This window comes from Balaenoptera musculus, chromosome 14 (assembly GCF_009873245.2).
Source record: "Balaenoptera musculus isolate JJ_BM4_2016_0621 chromosome 14, mBalMus1.pri.v3, whole genome shotgun sequence".
Classification (NCBI taxonomy): domain Eukaryota; kingdom Metazoa; phylum Chordata; class Mammalia; order Artiodactyla; family Balaenopteridae; genus Balaenoptera; species Balaenoptera musculus.
In genome coordinates this window covers 9,247,863-9,259,772 of record NC_045798.1, presented here as the reverse complement: position 1 = coordinate 9,259,772, position 11,910 = coordinate 9,247,863, and the positions used below count along the sequence as shown (strand labels likewise).

The 11,910-nt window shown below is 42.8% G+C and overlaps 1 non-coding gene across 1 annotated transcript; it reads right to left on the bottom strand.

Annotated features, from left to right (window-relative positions):
* Positions 1-341: 341 nt before the first annotated feature.
* On the bottom strand, positions 342-444 carry LOC118880442. Its single transcript, XR_005016311.1, has one exon. It is a non-coding gene; the product is annotated as a U6 spliceosomal RNA (small nuclear RNA).
* Between the last annotated feature and the right edge of the window lie 11,466 nt (positions 445-11,910).

The window sequence follows — 11,910 nt, the reverse complement described above, 5'->3', positions numbered from 1 at the left end:
AATCCGCTTGCCAATGCAGGAGACACAGGTTTGAGCCCTGGTCCGGGAAGATCCCACCTGCCGTGGAGCAACTAAGCCCATACACCACAACTACTGAGCCTGTGCTCTAGAGCCCGTGAGCCACAACTACTGAGCCTGCATGCCACAACTACTGAAGCCTGTGCACCTAGAGCCCATGCTCTGCAACAAGAGAAGCCACCGCAACGAGAAGCCTGTGCACCTCAACGAAGAGCAGCCCCTGTTCGCCGCAACTAGAGAAAGCCTGCGCGCAGCAATGAAGACCCAATGCAGCCAAAAATAAATAAATTTTTAAAAAAATTAGTTCCTTCAAAAAAAATTTTTTTAATATTGAACGCTTCACAAATTTGCATGTCATCCTTGCACAGTGGCCATGCTAATCTTCTCCGTATCGTTCCAAATTTGGTATATGTGCTGCTGAAGCGAGCTTGCTTTTTCTTTCTTTCTTTCCTTCTTTCCTTCCTCCCTCCCTCCCTCCTTTCTTTCTTTCTCTCTCTCTTTCTTTCTTTCTTTCATTCTTTCTCCCTCTCTTTCCTCCCTTCCTTCCTCTCTCTTTCTCTCTTCCTTCCTTTCTTTTTCCCTTTCTTCCTTCCTTCCTTCCTTCCTCCCTCCCTCCCTCTCTCTCTCCCTTTCTTTCTTTCTTTCTTTCTTTCTTTCTTCCTCCTAAACTGCTCATAACCTGCTGATTGAAAACATGGACCCTGGAGCCATGGGTTCAAATCCTGGCTCCACCAGTTACCAGCTCTTGCCTTAGGCAAGTTGCTCAAACTCTCTGTGCCTCAGTTTCCTCATCTATAAAATGCGGATAATAATAGAACTGACCCTCACAGTCCTTGGCCTTGCAGAACCTACATCCTAGAAGGGAAGACCAGCGTTAAATAAATAATCATACAATTAATTGATAATTATTCTTGCCAAAGGGCAGAGGAGTCAGGGAATGTTTCCCATGCAATTGTGGCTTGTCTATTAATCTATTATCTCTTCCACTAGCTTATAAACTCCAAGAAGGCCGGGGTCATGTACATTTTATTTGCTAATGTTTACCTGGCGTTGGGAGGCATTCATTAACTAGGTTTGGATCAATGGATGAATTAATAAAGTGATGTTCCACGGGAGACCAGAAGGATGAGTTGGAGTAAACCAAGTGAAGAGAGTAGATGGAAGAGCATCCTAGGCAGAGGGAACAGCATGTGCAAAGGCCCTGTGGCTGAAAGGAGGTAGGAGTGTTTGAGAAAATAAAGCCAGGACAGTATGTCTGGAGCAAGCAGAGTGACAGGGAGAGTGGGGCAGGCTGCCCAGGGCCTTGGGAGCCCCATAGTGTATTTTCTCTATCAAGCCCAGCCAGGGCTGTAATGGGGACTGAGCTGGGGTGTCAGAAAGACCTGGGTTTGGGACTTCCCTGGTGGCGCAGTCGTTAAGAATCTGCCCGCCAATGCAGGGGACACAGGTTCTATCCCTGGTCTGGGAAGATCCCACATGCCGCGGAGCAACTAAGTCCGTGCGCCACAACTACTGAGCCTGCGCTCTAGAGCCTGCGAGCCACAACTACTGAGCCTGCGCTCTAGAGCCCGCGTGCCACAACTACTGAAGCCCGGGTGCCTAGAGCCCGTGCTCCGGAACAAGAGAAGCCACCGCAATGAGAAGCCCGCGCACCACATGGAAGAGTAGCCCCCACTTGCTGCAGCTAGAGAAAGCCCGCACAGCAATGAAGACCCAACACAGCCAAAAATAAATAAATAAATTTATTTTTTAAAAAAGAAAGAAAAAGAAAAGAAAGACCTGGGTTCAAATCCCAGCTTCTGCATTTTCTGACTGTGTGACAAGTCAACTTCCATGAGCCCTGGATCCTCGTTTGCAAAAGGAACGTAATAATAGTAACCTGTTGCCTGGGGTTTGGAAAGGATCATAGGCTGTAAAGCACTTAGCACAGTGCCTGGCACACAGGTAGTGCTCAAGAAGTGTTGCTGTGGTCATAATAATAACATCTTTATGATTGACGCAGGTCTCCTGGTTCTCTTTCACTGTCCCTGAAGCTGAGTCTTCTCCTTAAGGAGGGTCCCCATCTCCATGCCCTCCTGGGGACACATAGTTGTTCCTGCTTTCCCCATGCCCTGCTCCCTCAGGCCCTCCTGGAGCTGTTCTCCTTGAAATTCCTGCAGCCAAGACTGAGGAAATGGTTCCCTTGGCTCAGGGCAGAATCTGCACCCATGTTGCTAAGCAACCAACCCCTATCCAGATGCCAGCTGCAGCCTGGGCAGAGGGATGAGCGTCAGCACTCTGGGGAGGGCCTCCTGGGGCGCTGCCAGGACCACAGGCTGCAACCAGGACTGAGGCAGGAGAGAGCCAAGGCAGATGGCTCACTGAGAGTCAGCATACAGCAGTGGAAATCCTGTGGGTTCAAGGGCAAATCCAAATGCATTCAGACCCCAGCTCTACAATTTACCAGCTGTGCAGCCTCAGTCAAGTCAGTGAACTTCTCTGAGCCTCAGCTTACTCATCTGAACAATGGGATGCAGACCTAGCTACAAATTCATCATGAGGATTACAGGGGATGATGTACATGAAAATGCCCAGCACACAGCACATGCTCAAAGAATCTTGAAATATGGATGTATATACAGGGGTCAGTCCAATAATCTTGTCACCCATCAGTGTCAATAAAATTCAAACTCCTTAGCCTGCCCTTCATGGTCCCCTAAACTGATCCGCCCACTTTCTCCTGTCAACCTAGTTATCTACTAGTTCAATGTCTCTCACCCTCGGCACTACTGACTTTAAAAAAAAAAAAAACAGATTTATTGGCATACAACTCCTGTATCTTACAATTCCCCCTTTTAAGGTGTACAATTCGGGGACTGGTGGTCCAGTGGTTAAGACTCCACGCTCCCAGTGCAGGGGGCCCAGGTTAAATGCCTGGTCAGGGAACTAGAACCCACATGCCGCAACCAAGAACCTGTATACTGCAACTAAAGATCCTGCATGCCACCTGCAGCAGCAAAGATCCTGTGTGCCGCGATTAAGACCCAGAGCAGTCAAATAAATAAATAAAATATTTTTAAAAAGTGTACAATTCAATGTTTTTTAGTGTATTCACAGAGTTGTGCAACAATCATCACGATCAATTTTAGAATATTTACATCACCCAAAGAGAAACGCCATACCCATTAGCAGTCACTACCCAGCCCTGGCAACCACTCATCTGCTTTCTGTCTCTATGGATTTGCCTATTCTGGAGATGTCATATAAATGGAATCATATAGTATGTGGTTTTTGTATCTGGCTTCTTTCACTTAGCATAATGTATTCAAGGATCATTCATCTTGTGGTGTGTATCAGTTCTTCATTCCTCTTTACAGCTGAATAATATTCCTTTGTAGGGATAGACCACATTTTGTTTCTCCTTTCATCAGTTGATGGACATTGGGGTTGTTTCTACTTTTTGGCCATTATGAATAATGCTGCCGTGAACATTCATGTACAGGCTTTTGTGTGGACTATTGACACTTTCAGCTGCACAGCTCTTTGTTGTGGGTGCTGCCCTGTGCATTGCAGGATGTTTAGAAGCATCCCTGCCTTCCATCCACCTGATGCCAGTAGTACCCAGGCCCCCAGGCTGTGACAACCAAAAATGTCTCCAGGTGTTGCCCACTGTTCCCTGGGGGACCCCATAACCCTGGTCAAGAACCACTGCACCAACTGTCCCTTAGCAGTTCCCAAAGCTTGTTCCACGAGCGGAAATACTGGGAGATGCTCTGAGGAAAATAACCTTCTGTGGTCAACACAGTTTAGGAAAAGACATACAGTCCACCTCCCTGCTCCTGACCCTGGAAATTCGTGGGGCATATTAGTATTAGCATTTTCAAGGCTCCCAGGGGGTCTGCGACAGCGACAGCAGCACAAGCTGTGGGACGTTATGTAACTCGACCTTTCTCAAACTGACTTGACCAAAGGACCCTTTTCTAATCTTCACAGAACACGCATGACAGTGACTCTAGGGAATGCTTCTCAGACACCTCCTGCCCTCTGACCGCACAGGTTTGCTCGCTGCTTTCTTGAACACACTTTGCACATTTCAGTCACAGCAACTCTGCTCATATCGTGTCCCCAGTGTTGCAGGAACTGTCCCCAACAGCCACTCCACCAACTTGCTTGCTAGAGGAACCCCAAGTTTGTTTGGGCAGCAATGTGTCCAACCTCAGGGGACAAATCATGATTAGTCAAAGCCAAATATGTCAATCCTATTTCTCTTTGCCAACAATTGGCCTAGGTGTGGACATGTGGCCAGTCCTGGCCAATGATCTACAGGTGGAAACTTCTAGAAAATATTTTTCTACTTGATAAAGAGCTACTCAAAAAGAAGGCTCTTACCCACTGAGTTGCAACTTCATGCTTGGGATGCTGTCTTGCCTGGGGCACATGGCAGCCATCTTGGCAACTTGAGGGGACAAGGTTAGGGAAGAGGGCAACACGCTGACAATGACTGGCCAGACAGACGGAGAAAAAATCTGGGTCCTTGATAGCACCACTGAGCTGCTGAATCGGCACTGCCCAACCCACCCTGGACTTCTTGATCTGTGAAATAATGAATCCTATCAAAACTTGTAGTCAGTGCATACCCACTAATACCGCTGGAACCAGTTGGCTTTTGCTGAATAACAAAACACCCCAAAACTTAGCTGCTTTAATCAACAAACACTTAATATTTCTCATGATTCTACGAGTCGGCTGAGTAGTTCTGGCCTCGGCTGGCTCAGTTGGGACTGGAAGATCCAGCAGTCCTCTAGATTCACATGTCCAGCAGTCAGCTCAGTGACCACGCATCCCTCTTCATCCAGCAGGCTAGCCCAGCTCCTCCCCACAGTGCTGATTGCAGGGTTCCCAGCAGCTAGAGGTAAAAAATTCCAATGCACAAGTGCTTTTCAAGCCTTTGTTTGCATCATGTTTGCTAGCATCCAACAGGCCAAAGCCACTCACACGGCCAAGTTCAGCTTTGAGGGCTTGAGAAATGGATTCCACCTCTTGATAGAAGAGACAGCAATGCCACAATGACAGGGGCGAGTGTACAGGGATGGGAGGGACTTGGGGCCACGTTGCAATCTCCCATACCTCTGACCTGGAAGACTCCAGCATTTAACACAGGCCTGACACATGGTGCGCTCTCAGTAAATAGCTGTGGAATAAATGCGTGAATTCCCTCAGCCCCCACTGCCCATGGTCTCAAATCCTCACCAGAGGCCTCTCTTCTCACTCAGATTCCACAGCAGACGGGCCACGCAGAGAAGGCCTATGGGGGTGACACAGGATTTGGCTCCCAATTCCCTCTCACCAAGGTGGCACGTGTCCTGCAGTGTTATACGATGCACTCCAACAGTTACAATCCGATTGGTTAAGAGCCTCACAGATATAGGTTCGAATCCTAGCTCTGCCACTGTGTTTGATATTGAAGTTGGCTCAATAAATGAAAATAGTTTAAAGAAGAAAGAAGTTCATTTCCCTCTGCTGAAAAAGTCCAGACCAGGCCTGGTTATGGTGGTCAACAGTGTAAGGGACCGAGGGTCCTCCCAGTCAAATGTACCTTCAATCAGGGCCCTACATCATGGTCTAAGATGGTGGCGTTTGTGTTCCAGACAGCAGGTAAAAGCAGGACAAAGAAGCAACAGCAAAGCGAGCACGTCTACATCTCTTAGGGAGAGTTCTCCGGTAACCCTCACACCCTTTAGCCATAACTCAATCACATGTCCACACCTACCCACAAAGGAGGCTGTGAAATTACCTGCTAAAAATTGGATTACTTCTACTTTAGATGAGGGAAACTTTAGAATAGATGTTGGGGGACACTCAGCAGTCTTTGCCACAGCTCTCCAGACCTCAATTTCCTCTTCTGTGAGTGGGGGGTAACAATAGTTTTGCCTCATAAGGTCCTTGTGAGAATTAATTAAGTTAATGGGTATCAAGAGCTTAGTAAATTAGCAATAGGTGTTAGTGATTATTATGATGACCAGTAAAACATCCTGGTAGCCAATAATCAGGAAAAAAAAAAGTCAGTGTTTTCTGTTCCAAATAGGGGCGTGCCCGGGTTCAATCAGGTTCACTGATTGGGTAGATGACAGGGAGCTGCCCAGAGAAAACTTCAGGACCTGCTTTCCCACCTTGGGAGCAGTCAGAGGTGAATTTGTGCCTCCCTTGGCCTCCAGGAAGCAAGCCAAAGTCCCCAGGAACAATTTGTGCTCCTAAGAGCCCAAAGGTGGCCTTTGAATTAACCCGCAGAATTCATTTGCTTCTCCAACATTTTTTCAGGAGCCTGGGTGACACGGGGCCTGGCCTCCTCTGAAACGGGGCAGGGCCCAAAGATGGTAAATAAGGGTGGGGGTGAGTGGACACTGCCAATGGAGGACACCCTGGGCAAAACTGGAATCCTGGGCCTTTTCAGGGGGAGTTTAGTGCTTGGGCTCTGAACTCCTTTTTTGTTTGTTTGTTTTGCTTTTAACAATTTATTGGTGATTGCTTTACATTGTTGTGTTAGTTGCTGCTGTATAACAAAGTGAATCAGCTATACATATATATATCCTCATATCCCCTCCCTCTTGCGTCTCCCTCCCACCCTCCCTATCCCACCCCTCTAGGTGGTCACAAAGCACCGAGATGATCTCTCTGTGCTATGCGGCTGCTTCCCACTAGCTATCTATTTTACATTTGGTAGTGTATATATGTCAGTGCCACTCTCTCACTTCATCTCAGCTTACCCTGCCCCCTCCCCGTGTCCTCAAGTCCATTCTCTACGTCTGTGTCTTTGTTCCTGTCCTGCCCCTAGGTTCTTCAAAACCATTTTTTTTTTCTTAGATTCCATATATATGTGTTAGCGTATGGTATTTGTTTTTCTCTTTCTATCTTACTTCACTCTGTATGACAGACTCTAGGTCCATCCACCTCACTACAAATAACTCAATTTCGTGTCTTTTTATGGTTGAGTAATATTCCATTGTATATATGTGCCACATCTTCTTTATCCATTCATCTGTCAGTGGACACTTAGGTTGCTTCTATGTCCTGGCTATTGTAAATAGTGGTGCAATGAACATAGTGGTACATGACTCTTTTTGAATTATGGTTTTCTCAGGGTATATGTCCAGTAGTGGGAATGCTGGGTCATATGGTAGTTCTCTTTTTAGTTTTTTTAAGGAACCTCCATACTGTTCTCCATAGTGGCTGTATCAATCTACATTCCCACCAACAGTGCAGGAGGGTTCCCTTTTCTCCACACCCTCTCCAGCATTTGTTGCTTCTAAATATTTTGATGATGGCCATTCTGACTGGTGTGAGGTGATACCTCATTGTAGTTTTCATTTGCATTTCTCTAATGATTAGTGATGTTGAGCATACTTTCATGTGTTTGTTGGCAATCTGTATCTCTTCTTTGGAGAAATGTCTATTTAGGTCTTCTGCTCATTTTTGGATTGGGTTGTTTGTTTTTTTGATATTGAGCTGCATGAGCTGCTTGAATATTTTGCAGATTAATCCTTTGTTAGTTGCTTCGTTTGCAAATATTTTCTCCCATTCTGGGGGTTGTCTTTTCATCTTGTTTATGGCTTCCTTTGCTGTGCAAAAGCTTTGAAGTTTCATTAGGTCCCATTTGTTTATTTTTCTTTTTATTTCCATTTCTCTAGGAGGTGGGTCAAAAAGGATGTTGCTGTGATTTATGTCATAGAGTATTCTGCTTATGTTTTCCTCTAAGAGTTTTATAGTGTCTGGCCTTACATTTATGTCTTTAATCCATTTTGAATTTATTTTTGTGTATGGTGTTAGGGAGTGTTCTAATTTCATTCTTTTACATGTAGCTGTCCAGTTTTCCCAGCACCACTTATTGAAGAGGCTGTCTTTTCTCTATTGTATATTCTTGCCTCCTTTATCAAACATAAGGTGACCATATGTGAGTGGGTTTATCTCTGGGCTTTCTATCCTGTTCCATTGATCTATATTCCTGTTTTTGTGCCAGTACCATACTGTCTTGATTACTGTAGCTTTGTAGTATGGTCTGAAGTCAGGGAGCCTGATTCCTCCAGCTCCGTTTTTCTTTCTCAAGATTGCATTGGCTATTCGGGGTCTTCTGTGTTTCCATACAAATTGTGAAATTTTTTGCTCTAGTTCTGTGAAAAATGCCATTGGTAGTTTGATAGGGATTGCATTGAATCTGTAGACTGCTTTCGGTAGTGTAGTCATTTTCACAATGTTGATTCTTCCAATCCAAGAGCATGGTATATCTCTCCATCTGTTTTTATATCATCTTTAATTTCTTTCATCAGTGTGTTATAGTTTTCTGCATACAGGTCTTTTGTCTCCCTAGGTAGGTTTATTCCAAGGTATTTTATTCTTTTTGGTGCAATGGTAAATGGGAGTTTTTCCTTAATTTCTCTTTCAGGTTTTTCATCATTAGTGTATAGGAATGCAAGAGATTTCTGTGCATTAATTTTGTATCCTGCTACTTTACCAAATTCATTGAATAGCTCTAGTAGTTTTCTGGTAGCATCTTTAGGATTATCTATGTATAGTATCATGTCATCCGCAAACAGTGACAGTTTTACTTCTTCTTTTCTGATTTGAATTCCTTTTGTTTATTTTTCTTCTCTGATTGCTGTGGCTAAAACTTCCAAAACTATGTTGAATAATAGTGGTGAGAGTGGGCAACCTTGTCTTGTTCCTGATCTTAGAGGAAATGGTTTCAGTTTTTCACCATTGAGAATGATGTTGGTTGTGGGTTTGTCATATATGGCCTTTATTATGTTGAGGTAAGTTCCTTCTATGCTGACTTTCAGGAGGGTTTTTATCATAAATGGATGTTGAATTTTGTCAAAAGGTTTTTCTGCATCTATTGAGATGATCATATGGTTTTCATCCTTCAATTTGTTAATATGGTGTATCACATTGATTGATTTGCGTATATTGAAGAATCCTTGCATTCCTGGGATAAACCCCACTTGATCATGGTGTATGATCCTTTTAATGTGCTGCTGGATTCTGTTTGCTAGTATTTTGTTGAGGACTTTTGCATCTATGTTCATCAGTGATACTGGCCTGTAGTTTTCTTTTTTTGTGACACCTTTGTCTGGTTTTGGTATCAGAGTGATGGTGGCCTTGTAGAATGAGTTTGGGAGTGTTCCTCCCTTTGCTATATTTTGGAAGAGTTTGAGAAGGATAGGTGTTCGCTCTTCTCTAAATATTTGATAGAATTCTCCTGTGAAGCCATCTGGTCCTGGACTTTTGTATGTTGGAAGATTTTTAGTCACAGTTTCCATTTCAGTGCTTGTGATTGGTCTGTTTATATTTTCTATTTCTTCCTGGTTCAGTCTCAGAAGGTTGTGCTTTTCTAAGAATTTGTCCATTTCTTCCAGGTTGTCCATTTTATTGGCATATAGTTGCTTGTAGTAATCTCTCATGATCTTTTGTATTTCTGCAGTGTCAGTTGTTACTTCTCCTTTTTCATTTCTAATTCTGTTGATTTGAGTCTTCTCCCTTTTCTTCTTGAAGAGTCTGGCTAATGGTTTATCAATTTTGTTTATCTTCTCAAAGAACCAGCTTTTAGTTTTATTGATCTTTGTTATCATTTCCTTCATTTCTTTTTCATTTATTTCTGATCTGATCTTTATGATTTCTTTCCTTCTGCTAATTTTGGGGGTTTTTTTTGTTCTTTCTCTAATTGCTTTAGGTGTAAGGTTAGGTTGTTTATTTGAGCTTTTTCTTGTTTCTTGAGGTAGGATTGTATTGCTATAAACTTCCCTCTTAGAACTGCTTTTGCTGCATCCCATAGGTTTTGGGTTGTCGTGTTTTCATTGTCATTTGTTTCTAGGTATTTTTTTATTTCCTCTTTGATTTCTTCAGTGATCTCTTGGTTATTTAGTAGCGTATTGTTTAGCTTCCATGTGTTTGTATTTTTTACAGTTTTTTTCCTGTAATTGATATCTAGTCTCATAATGTTGTGGTCGGAAAAGATACTTAATACGATTTCAATTTTCTTCAATTTACCAAGGCTCGATTTGTGACCCCCGATATGATCTATCCTGGAGAATGTTCCATGAGCACTTGAGAAGAAAGTGTATTCTGTTGTTTATGGATGGAATGTCCTATAAATATCAATTCAGTCCATCTTGTTTAATGTATCATTTAAAGCTTGTGTTTCCTTATTTATTTTCATTTTGGTTGATCTGTCCATTGGTGAAATTGGGGTGTTAAAGTCCCCTACTATTATTGTGTTACTGTCAATTTCCCCTTTTATGGCTGTTAGCATTTGCCATATGTATTGAGGTGCTCCTATGTTGGGTGAATAAATATTTACAGTTGTTATATCTTCTTCTTGGATTGATCCCTTGATCCTTATGTAGTGTCCTTCTTCGTCTCTGATAATAGTCTTTATTTAAAGTCTATTTTGTCTGATATGAGAACTGCTACTCCAGCTTTCTTTTGATTTCCATTTGCATGGAATATCTTTTTCCATCTCCTCACTTTCAGTCTGTATGTGTCCCTAGGTCTGAAGTGGGTCTCTTGTAGACAGCATATATACGGGTCTTATTTTTGTATCCGTTCAGCCAGTCTATGTCTTTTGGTTGGAGCGTTTAATCCATTCACATTTAAGGTAATTATTGATATGTATGTTCCTATTACCATTTTCTTAATTGTTTTGGGTTTGTTATTGGTCTTTTCCTTCTCTGGTGTTTCCTGCCTAGAGAAGTTCCTTTAGCATTTGTTGTAAAGCTGGTTTGGTGGTGTTGAATTCTCTTAGCTTTTGCTTGTCTGTAAAGGTTTTAATTTCTCCATCAAATCTGAATGAGATCCTTGCTGGGCAGAGTAATCTTGGTTGTAGGTTTTTCCCTTTCATCACTTTAAATCTGTCCTGCCACTCCCTTTTGGCTTGCAGAGTTTCTGCTGAAAGATCAGCTGTTACCTTTATGGGGATTCCCTTGTATGTTATTTGTTGCTTTTCCCTTGCTGCTTTTAATATTTTTTCCTTGTATTTAATTTTTGATAGTTTGATTAATATGTGTCTTGGCATGTTTCTCCTTGGATTTATGCTGTATGGGACTCTCTGCGCTTCCTGGACTTGATTGACTATTTCCTTTCCCATATTAGGGAAGTTTTCAACTATAATCTCTTCAAATATTGTCTCAGTCCCTTTCTTTTTCTCTTCTTCTTCTGGGACCACTATAATTCAAATTTTGGTGCATTTAATGTTGTCCCAGAGGTCTCTGAGACTGTCTCCAATTCTTTTCATTCTTTTTTCTTTATTCTGCTCTGCAGTAGTTATTTCCACTATTTTATCTTCCAGGTCACTTATCTATTCTATTCTTCTACCTTAGTTATTCTGTTATTTATTCCTTCTAGGGAATTTTTAATTTCATTTATTGTGTTTTTCATCATTGTTTGTTTGTTCTTTAGTTCTTCTAGGTCCTTGTTAAATGTTTCTTGTATTTTCTCCATTCTATTTCCAAGATTTTGGATCCTCTTTACTATCATTACTCTGAATTCTTTTTCAGGTAGACTGCCTATTTCCTCTTCATTTGTTTGGTCTGGTGGGTTTTTACCTTGTTCCTTCATCTGCTGCATAATTCTCTGTCTTCTCATTTTGCTTAACTTACTGTGTTTGGGGTCTCCTTTTCACAGGCCACAGGTTTGTAGTTCCTGTTGTTTTTGGTGTCTGCCCCCAGTGGCTAAGGTTGGTTCAGTGGGTTGTGTAGGCTTACTGGTGTAGGGGACTGGTGCCTGTGTTCTCGTGGATGAGGCTGTATCATGTCTTTCTGGTGGGCAGGACCGCATCCGGTGGTGTGTCTTGGGGTGTCTGTGAACTTAGTATGATTTTAGGCAGCCTCTCTGCTAATGGGTTGGGTTGTGTTCCTGTCTTGCTAG